Consider the following 10,466-nt stretch of genomic DNA (forward strand, 5'->3'; position numbering starts at 1 on the left):
CATTGAACTTGCGCCCAATAGCATCCCTTCGAAAGTTGAACTTAGAAGTGTTCCCAATTGCATTTAGAAGTGTACCCAACTGCATTTGAAGCTGCGCCCATCAGCCTCCTTTTGAAAGTTGAATCTAGAAGTGGTAGAATTGTTCCAGACTCCATTTAAAAGTGTACCCAATTGCATTTAGAAGTGTACCCAACGGCCATCAGCCTCCTTTTGAAAGTTGAATCTAGAAGTGGTAGAATTGTTCCAGACTCCATTTAGAAGTGTACCCAATTGCATTTAGAAGTGTACCCAATTGCATTTGAAGTTGCGCCCAATAGCATCTCATTGAAAGTCGAATCTAGAAGTGCACCCAGCTGCATTTGAAGTTGCGCCCAATAGCCGCTTTGAATGTTGATTCTAGAAGTGTTAGAATTGCTCCCAATTGCCTTTAGAAAGTACCCAACTGTATCCAATTGAAATTGCGCCCACTAGCATCTCCTTGAAAGTTGAACTTAGAAGTGTTCCCAACTGCATTTGAAGTTACACCCAATAGCCCCTCTTTGAAGACCGAATCTAGAAGTATTCCAAATTGCATTCAGAAGTATACCCAACTGCATCTGAAGTTGCACACAATAGCCCCTCCTTGAAAGTTGAACTTAGAAGTGTTCCCAATTGCATTTGAAGTTACACCCAATAGCCCCCCTTTGAAAGTTGAATTTAGAAATGAACCCAATTGCTTTTAGATGTATACCCTACTGCATTTAGAAGCTGCGCCCAATATCCTCTTTTGAAAGTTGAAAGTCGAAGTGTTAGAATTGCATTTAGAAGTGTACCCAAATGCTTTGGAAGTGACACCCAATAGCTCCTCCTTGAAAGTTGAATTTAGAAATGTACCCAACTGCATTTAGAAGTGTACCCTACTGCATTTAAAAGTTGCGCCGAATTGCCTCTCGTTGAAAGTTGAATCCAGAAGTCCACCCAACTGCAATTAAAGTTGCGCCCAATAGCCTCTTTTGAAAGTTCAAACTAGGAGTGGTAGAATTGCTTTTAGAAGCGTCCCCAACTCCATAGGAAGCTGCACCCAATAGCTCATCTTTGTAAGTTGATTTTATAAGTGTACCCAAATGCTTTTAGAAGAGTACCCTGCTGCATTTAGAGCTGCGCCCAATTGCCTCGAATGGTAAGTTGAATCTAGAAGTGTACCCAACTGCATTTGAAGTTGCGCCCAATAACCTCTCTCTGAAAGTTGAATCTAGAAATGCACCCAACTGCATTTAAACTGCGCACAATAGCCTCCTTTGAATGTTGCATCTAGAACTGCTAGAATTGTTCCAGCCTTCATTTAGAAGTTGCGCCCAATAACCTCTAGCCTCTAGTTGAAAATTGAATCTAGAAGCGTACCCAACTGCATTTGAACCTGCACCCAAAAACCTCTCATTGAAAATTGAACCCAATTGCATTTAGATGTGGAGAACGGATGGGTCTGGAGAGCAGATGGGTGCAGAGAGCACATGAGTGCGTAAACCTGATAAGTACGGAGAGCGGATGAGTGCGGAGAGCAAATGAGCATGAAGAAACGGACAGGTGTGGAGTCCAGAGTAATGTAGAGAGCGAATGAACATGAGAACATGAGAACAGTTGAGAATGAACAACGACTGAACGTGGAAAGCGCAGAAGCGTGTATGCTGACCGGAACAGTATGCAGAATGGACGACTACGTAGAATCAAAGAATAGTATGTATGATATCAGTGAGACCAGATAAGTGTGTAGATCAATTAAACAGACTGCTAACAAAGCAGTTTAGTATACAGAACCGATTAAAGCGTAGGCAGACATGAGTACAACCGCGGGGTAGACCGAAGCGCATGCGCAAGAAGCACAGAAGTGCATATTATGGAACACATGAGAGCATGCGTGAACCGCACTGGAGAATGAAGGACAGAGTTGAGCACGCAAAATGAACCAGAGTACATGAATATGCACTGTCGGGCAGACATGAATGTGTAATACAATCTTGAACAAAAATGCATATAAAAGACCAACCCGCACGCAACTGCGTGACATACATAATATGCTTTGGAATGCAGGAAACGTCTGAAAAACACATCTTACCACACCCCACGCTTACTCTCTCCCTTACACCACCACTCAACTAGAACACAGAGATACTATGACACCATTCGGTATAACTGTTCTCATATCTACATATCCCGCTCACTCCACATCACTCTAAGTAAACATCGCTGGTATCACACCCCCAGCCAGGCATCCTCCTCAGGCCTAATGCAGCCACACTCGTTCTGGATAAAGCCATCCAGAGCGAACACATACTCCTGATATCTCAACCACCACACCTACCGCTAAGAAGCAGCTACCACTTGAATTCCCCACCAGCTGCACACATACATGGTGCACACATGCACCTTTTGACTCCCCCTACTCTCTCTACTGACCCGAACTTCGGTTCCCAAGGGCGTTCAACCTACTAGCGCCTTCAGACCATACCAATGGTATATAAGGCGCTATATAAATGCAAAATAACATAACATAACATAACATGGTTCACTGAAGTCCTAAGGGTGGTAACGTGCAATAGCTGCTTCTCTTCTCCAATGAGCTTGCTCATAAATGTCGAGCCTTGATCCATTAAGATTTCTTTAGGTGACCCTACTCTTGAGAAAAACGGTAGTCAGGGATGTCATTTCACCAAAATGCCTGGGGTAGCGGAAGTGACATCACAGGCCCCTGCCCCCGAGTGACATCACAGGAATTGATGTCATTTGACCCTGTCCCCAAGTGACATCACAGGACGTGATGTCATTTGACCCCTCCCCACGTGACATCACCACAAGTGGCATCCTAAGGCAGTATCCCTAGTACACTAAGAAAAATATGGTTACTATATCAATGTAATATGACACACATTTAATACAAGAATGGATCATCATATGTAGGAGTGTGTCAAGGGCCACATTATCATGGAAGTGTATGAACACAAATCCCCTTTTTATGTGGGTCCGTCCTTTTATTTCAACATGACGACAGAGTGAAATCACATTCTGGGGGGACAGGGACGGTTAGGCGGGTGTAGGGATAAGGGAAAGCCAGAATAGAAGGGGAGAGAGTGAGAATATTTCACCAGAGAGCACGTGTTCTTATACAGTTGCTCTTCCTTCACTGTTCTGTTCATAAAACTTAAAACATAGGGCCTCATTACGACTATGGCGGTAGCCGTGCTGGTAATTACCAGCATGGCTGCCGCCAGTGTTGTTTTTTATGGGCACTTGGTAATGGGCAATTACCGGGGCATACTGTCCCCGCCGGACCTGGTAATTGCCCATTGCGGGGTGCAGGTATTTAATAACAGTGCCGCCGCTACCGGGTAGGTCTGCTCGTGGGTGCCGGTATGGTCGGTAGGACAGACCTGGCGCACATAATGGCACCCGCGAGCAGAACTCGTAGTTTGCTGTTCTGGGAGCTACAGTACCGGCAAGCTTATCGATACCGTAGTTCCTGGACTGGCAAACTTGTAATGACCCCCATAGTTTCTTACCAGATTGACCCCATTTTCTTCTGATTCGAAAAGTTACCTTCAGGATTACCTCTCAGTAAGTATCACGCTCTCACACTTTCAAAAAGTATAATGTTTTTGTTTCATGTACACATCGAACTATACAAGGTCTGCAGAATTTTTGTGCATTATAAAACTTGATTACCAACATTGAACACCTGTTATTCCACTTATGGGGGGCTTATGCATTACCATTCTAGTGCTGCATCTCTACCCAAAATCTGAAAAGGGGAGTACTTGCACTCCGGTTTTCCGATTAAAAGCATTGCATGCAGACCCAGCAAGGTCACCAAAAATCTCAGAGAGCAGCTGTCGCTGACTAACGGTATTGGGTGTTAGGCCCAGCCAATCACAACACTTGTGCGTACATACCTACCTATTAGAGAACCATGCAGCGTGCCAGCTCCAGTTTTCTGATTAAAAGCATACACGTTCGGCTATTGTCAACTTTACTCTCTGGAAAACAGGCATCACCCATCTGCAAGAGGACCCACTAGCCCCCATGTGCTGATAGCAGGACCGCTATCCCACAGTAGCTGGGGGTTATATTGGGAACAGGCACAGCACCACCTAATATCCTGGGGTGCACAAGTATGGGGTTAGGCACCTGTGCACTTAACCCCTCCAGTGAATGCTGTGGACCTGAGCTGCTCAGTGCTGGCCCTCTTGACTGCAGCAAAAGAAATTCTGCTGCAAGACCAAGGGCTCTGTGTGCAACAAACCTACTCGCTCACTTTACTTTTTCTTTCTTTCACCAATAAATCAGGGCTGTGGACGAGAGCTGCTCAGCGCTGGCCACCTTGACTGCAGCAAAAGAAATTCTGCTACAAGACCAGAGGCTCTGTGTGCAACCAAACTTCTTGCACACATTACTTTTTCTTTCTTTCACCAATAAATCAGGGGCAAGCACGAACGCTGTCCCCCACTACCAGAAATAATGCAGTCGAGTATCCCGCATTTGAGGACATTGCAGGGGTCAGCAAATCATATGTGCAATGGATGAGCCTCACCCTGGGAGATCTGCCTTTCTGATCATAGATTTTCCCCTGCCAGGTATGTATGAGTTGCAAGTGGAAGGACAGGGGTTAGACCTGTTCTGGAAGTGAGGATGAGAAGGCAGGCCCTGACCCAGCCCTCCCGGAAGCCCTGAGCATCTGCAGAGCTGCCTGTCTCACGTGTAGGGGGAAGCTTCGGCAGGCACAGCCGAGCAGAAGAGGCACATTGTAGCACAGTTCCTGTCTATCATCAGGCCCTGCTTGGCCCCAGATTTGCATAGGTGAGAATTAGCTATCTCCTGGACCATCTGCTTATGGGTTTTGGGTATAATTAGCTGCATTCTAGCCAAGCCATCTGGAGTGGTGTCCCCTCTATACAATAATCCATGATTCAAAAAGAAAAAAGGTCCTCCTCTCTCACTGCCCTTTCTCTCTAGAATGATTTTTAGGAAGGCTTCTGCTAACAGTGGGTTGTTTCTTTGGGCAAAGGCTAGGTCACGAAGAGTTTCCAGTTCTTCCACCATGACCCTTCAGGGATTGGGTGTTTGCGGGATGTCCTGGGATTTGTCAGCCTTCCCAAAGCCACGGGTGCCCTGCTCTGTTACCTCTCTTCCTGCCTCTTCCTCTACCCTGGGGAACATTGCCCTCTCAATCACTCATTGTACAATTCTGTCCCCTCGAAGGAGCTGAAAGGAATCTTTCCCATGGTTATGAAGTAACATTTGTATGTCTCCCCTGAAGTCTGATCTATCACCCCGGCTAATACATCAATCCCAAATATCCATGCTAACCCTGACTTGGGAGCCAGTCTGATGTCTGTATGTTGTGGCAGAATTAAAACTATATCTGTGGGTATCAATCTTCTTTCGCCTGGCGGATGAATTCCTCCCTACTACTACACATATCAAGCCCAATAGAGCATTCTGTGGCTACTGAGGGGTCTGATGCTTTGGGACTCAACTTCTCAAACTTTAGGGTTCGCCAACTTGTATCAGTTGAGATGCATCTAATTCCTAACACCATTTGTGAAGGTATCAGGAAGTAGACAGAGACAACTAAGGAAAGTTTGGGTTACAAACTTTTATATAAAATCGCAAAGAGGTTGGGATAAGGCCTAGCTTGCCCTATGCTAAGGTGGAATTTCCCTACCTGACTAAAACTAATGATAGTCTGTGTCAGGAAGTCTAAAGTAAATGTCCATCTGTGTCCAAAACCTTTACTTGCCTTCACATCTATCTGTTCAAACTGTATAGGGATGTAAGAATAAAACAAAAAGAAAGTTTTCAAACGAAGGTTCAGAGCTTCATCCAGCTCTAGGTTGGAAAGGGATTCTCCCTTCCCCAGGATTCCAAATAGTTCACTCTTATTTATTTATTTATTTATTTATTGGATATTTATAAGGTGCTTATACGACAAGACAGTGTTTCAAAGTGCCACAAAGCACCAAGGAATGGAACAGAGAGCAAGTAAACAATGGAAATAACAATGAGTAAATGGAAACAAATAGCGGTCCTATTAGGCCATGTGACATTCGGAGCGTGCAAGTGCAGTCAATAGAAAAGGAAAAAAAAAAGGGGCGATGTGGTGAGGGTAAGTGCAATTAGGGTCCCCTAGGAGATTTACAAGGGTTTCACAAGGGGTTCCCTTCCCCAAGCGTTCAAGTCTCTTACTGGTTTCACAACAACGCAATTCCTCGGGATTCTTCCCAGCTTTCAGGCTTTTTGTCTCTTTCATCAATATCATAAAGTTCAACTATTTAAGTTTACAATGCACAAGCTTCTCTGGATATTCAACCATAAATGTATAAATTAGTCAAGTAGATTCTCTTTAATGGGGTGTATTCGGTGTAGGGGCAATTGTCGGACCAACAGTCCATCCATTAGTAATCACACAACTGGCACACCTTATTGACTTATTTTTCACAGTTACATAGCCACTGCTGCAGCTCACCAGTGGTATTGGACTTATATTATTGCAGGCCTTTTCAACACCCTTTTGCCACCATTCACTTGTTGAATCATTATACTTTCTCATAGCGTTTCCACAGTTTCAACTTTCAACTTATACAGTGCCTCTTTTCCTTTTGGCTCTTGCCAATGCTTGCTTTTCTTAGCTTGTACATTTCACAGTGCTTTATGTTCATTACTGATGCTTGCTTTCTTTAGTTACCATGATTCACAGTTTCTTTGTGTCAGGGAATGCTTTTCTCTGTGTTTCACTCATGTGGCATTCACTCATTATTATTTTCCTTTGGCTCGGTATTCAAAATGTCAGTTCATTCATATTCAAAACAATGTAACTGCAGATTCCCAGTTCACTCTCCTGCTGGGAATGTGCACCCAGCTCACAGGCTTCTCATTCAAATTTCCAGATTTTCTGGCACTTCCGCGGCCTTCCCAATGTCACTACAATTCGGCATTCACAAACGGCTCAGTTCATCAACCTTCAAACCTTCACATTATCGTTGTCATCAAACATCTGTGTTTTACATTTCTGAACTGGGAGTCACATTGCCTCTGCTGTTGCTCGCTCACTCATGAGCGCTCTGACTTTCCTTCACCACGCGGCTTGCACCACAGCATCCCGGAGTCATTCAGCCTCACTTGAATCACCGGTTAGGCTATCTTCATGTGACCGCCCCTGCTTCGGTCAGTTCTTCATGGCTGCTGCTGTTCCCAGCTTGGCGAGCCCCACTTCCTGGGTCTCCGACACCTCAGGCTACCGGAGAGGAAGTCCTCTTGACTCCACAAGGTCGGCAGCCTGACCTTGCCACCGGAGACCTTCCGGCAATGCCAGCCACAGTCTGCTTCTGCTGGAACAACTCTGCAGGATCTCGGCGCTACGGACACGCATTTCCCTGCCTTCACCTCCGGCTTCTCTGTCTGCAAGCATTCCACAGGCAATCTCGCCCTTCCCTGCAAGCTTATTACCCTCATCGGAGTGGGCCATTTATGTCACCCCTCTGGGTTCAGATGCAGGCTATTCACCTTGATTTCATAATGGTCTTGGTACTCAGCATCCCTCTTCCTCGTCCCAGTAACAGAGTGGTGTTTTTGTATGTCTGAGTTAACAAAGGATAAATGTAAGTTCCTATATGGTCTCTTCCTCGTCTTAGTACCATAGTGGTATACATCCTCACTCCCCAAGTCTCCTCCTCCCAGGTGATCCCCACTTACATATCCCCCAAGGTCAGGATCCGAAAGCAGCAGCCTTTCCCTGGCCACCCAGTGGGAGGATATTTTGGGGAAAGAAGTGAGGACACCCTCAGATTCCTCACACTATATACAAACAAATTGGACAGAGGCACAGCTCAGTCGAAGTAGCCAACTCACCTCTGGAACACTCACTTCATGCAAACAGGCTGTGAAGCACTGTCTGGCCAACCCAGGAATCCACACTGTAATCCCTATTGACACAGTAGAACCATGTGAAGGTATGTACAGACCTCGACAAGGCTGCCCTGCAGTTGTTGTGCAGGGAAACACCGGAAGCATCGAGTGTGCACTTGGTCTTCCTGGAAGGGGCCTGTATGCCATACAATGAGGAACAGTCCTTCCCATGTGAGAGAGATCGCATACCCTAAGCTCTCCATCTGAGGAAACTTGCTTGCAAACGTGGTGCATTTGGTGCATTTCTTGTTGGTCATCATTACGAACAGATCGATCTCTGCATGTTCCCACACGGAACCAGAACCTGATCTTGGTGAAGTTCCGATTAGTGACAGGACCTGAGTGCCCTGCTGAGCAAGTCTGCTATTTTATTATGGATCGCTGGCAGATGGAAGGGAAATAGGAAAATGTTGTGTGCCAGCGCCCATGTCCACAACTCCTGGGCCTCTACTGACAGAATCAGCGACCAGGTCCCCCCTTGATTGCGAATATAGAACATGGTAGTGGTGTTTAGAATTAATGGGATGCAGGAGGACATCATCCCCAGGAGGGACTTGAAATAGCGGATGGAAGCAGTTGGCAGGTGTGTCAGGATGGCATTCACCCTGTTCTCTGGAGGAGTGGTGACATACGTGAGAGTGTTGCGGCATAAGCCCAAGAACAGTGAGTTTTGAGTGGGATTTAAGCAAGACTTTGCAGAGTTCACAGAGAACCCCAGTGATGTTCGGCATAGGATAGTGTCCTTGGTGTGCTGAGTTGCTAGTGGATGTGATGGGGCACGCACCAACCAGTCCCCAGACATGGGTAGAGCTGAGTTCCTGAACGCCAGAGGTGGGACGCAGCTGGAGCAAGACATTTGGTGAACACCCTTGGCGCTGACTTTAGTCTGAAGGGCAAGGCTGTGAATTGGTAGTGTTTTCCTGCAACCTTATATCAGAGAAAACACCTATGTTTCCGATGAATGGGGATATGACAGTATGCATCTTCTAGGTCTAGAGAGGAGAGAAAAACCCAATTTCTCAGCGGATCCAAGATGTGCTGGAGTATCACCATGCAAAAAGTTTGAGACTTGAGGAATTTGTTGAGTCTTCTTAGGTCTAGTATGGGTCTCCAGTATCCTGTCTTGTTCTTCACCAGAAAGTATAATCCGGTGCTCTGCAGTTGCGCTGGGGCGACCATGAATCGTCATTTTTTTAAGGAGGGACTGTATTTCTTGTAGGAGATAGGGTAGGTTTTTTTCCACCTTTGGAACAGGAGTAATGGAGCGGAGGGGCTCAATGAACTCCAGGGTTTGGCTGTGCTGAATGATGTATAACACCTATTTGTCGGTGGTGATGGACCTCCACTGCGTGACAAAGTTGGCAAGCCTTTGCCCTACTGGGGTGTTCAAGTGGAGGGTCAGGCTGGAGCCTGGTCAGGCCTGCTTTGGCACTTGGCTTCTGGAGGAAACACTTGCGATCATCCCTTGTAACCCTCTTGGGTGGTTCTGGTATGGGACGTCTGTGGGCGGTAGGAGGTTCTATAATACCAAGTACTTGAAAATGTTGATTTCTCTGAGTGAAAGGACTGGAGTCGCTGTTGCAAAGTACCCAACGATCGAGCTGTTTCGGTATCGGTCTTCATAGCCTGCAGGGTTTCATCCACCTTCTTGCCAAATAAATCTATACCATCAAACAGCATGTCGACTACCTTGGACTGGACTTCATGCTGGAAGTTAGTGGCCTTAAGCCAACCTTGATGGAATAACATTGCCCCGTTACCCACCTGGTGGAATCCTGTGTCCTCAATGTCCACACCAATAGAGATGGCATGATCGGATGCTGCTTCTCTCTCATGCAGAAGTGTAAGTACCTTGTCCCGCTTATCGTCAGGTAGAAATTCAAGGATTGGCCCTAGCTTGAACTAGAGCTCCCGGACATAGCAGTATAAGATTGCCAACGAGTTAGATGCTTTGATGGCTGTAACGGCCGTAGAGATGGCTCTTTTGCCAAAAACGTCCAGTTGTTTGATTTCCTTGCCTGAGGGTATCATACAAAGGGATGAAGGATTGGAAGAGTTCTTATGGGCGGCTGCAGAGACGACTGACTCCGGGCAGAGTTGGGTGCGGAGGCATTTGGGTGCTGAATATGGGACCTTGTACTTTTTGGAAGGCACTGAGAATGGATTTTTCATGACGAGAAGGCCATCCTCCCAAATATCTTCCAGCACTGCAATGGCTACCACTGATTTTCTGGCAGATTCCCGCTTTTGAAAAAGGAACTCCTCCTTTTTCTGCTCCTCTGTGAGAAGATCAAATTGCTTCACTGCTTGTGAAATTAGAGTATGAAAGGAGCCAATTTCATCAGGCGGGGAGTTTCTTGGAGGTAGATCTGAAGGCTCACGGCCACCTGGTACCATATCCTCCGAGTTAGTGTGTGGAGAATGGCCTGATGGATAGTTATCAGCATTGGTGTCCGTATCTGTGAGGGTGGCTGGTGGAAAAAGTAGGGCCCCTGGGGGATGCGGATGGTGGTGGTGGAACCATACCTTCT

At 46.2% G+C, this 10,466-nt stretch overlaps 1 non-coding gene across 1 annotated transcript; it reads right to left on the reverse strand.

Moving 5' to 3' along the window:
• Nucleotides 1-4,448: 4,448 nt before the first annotated feature.
• Nucleotides 4,449-4,612, reverse strand: LOC138512717 (U1 spliceosomal RNA). The gene has a single exon (XR_011281499.1). It is a non-coding gene; the product is annotated as a U1 spliceosomal RNA (small nuclear RNA).
• Nucleotides 4,613-10,466: the final 5,854 nt, after the last annotated feature.

The sequence above is a fragment of the Ambystoma mexicanum genome, chromosome 6p (assembly GCF_040938575.1).
Source record: "Ambystoma mexicanum isolate Mex_15411 chromosome 6p, UKY_AmexF1_1, whole genome shotgun sequence".
Classification (NCBI taxonomy): Eukaryota; Metazoa; Chordata; class Amphibia; order Caudata; family Ambystomatidae; genus Ambystoma; species Ambystoma mexicanum.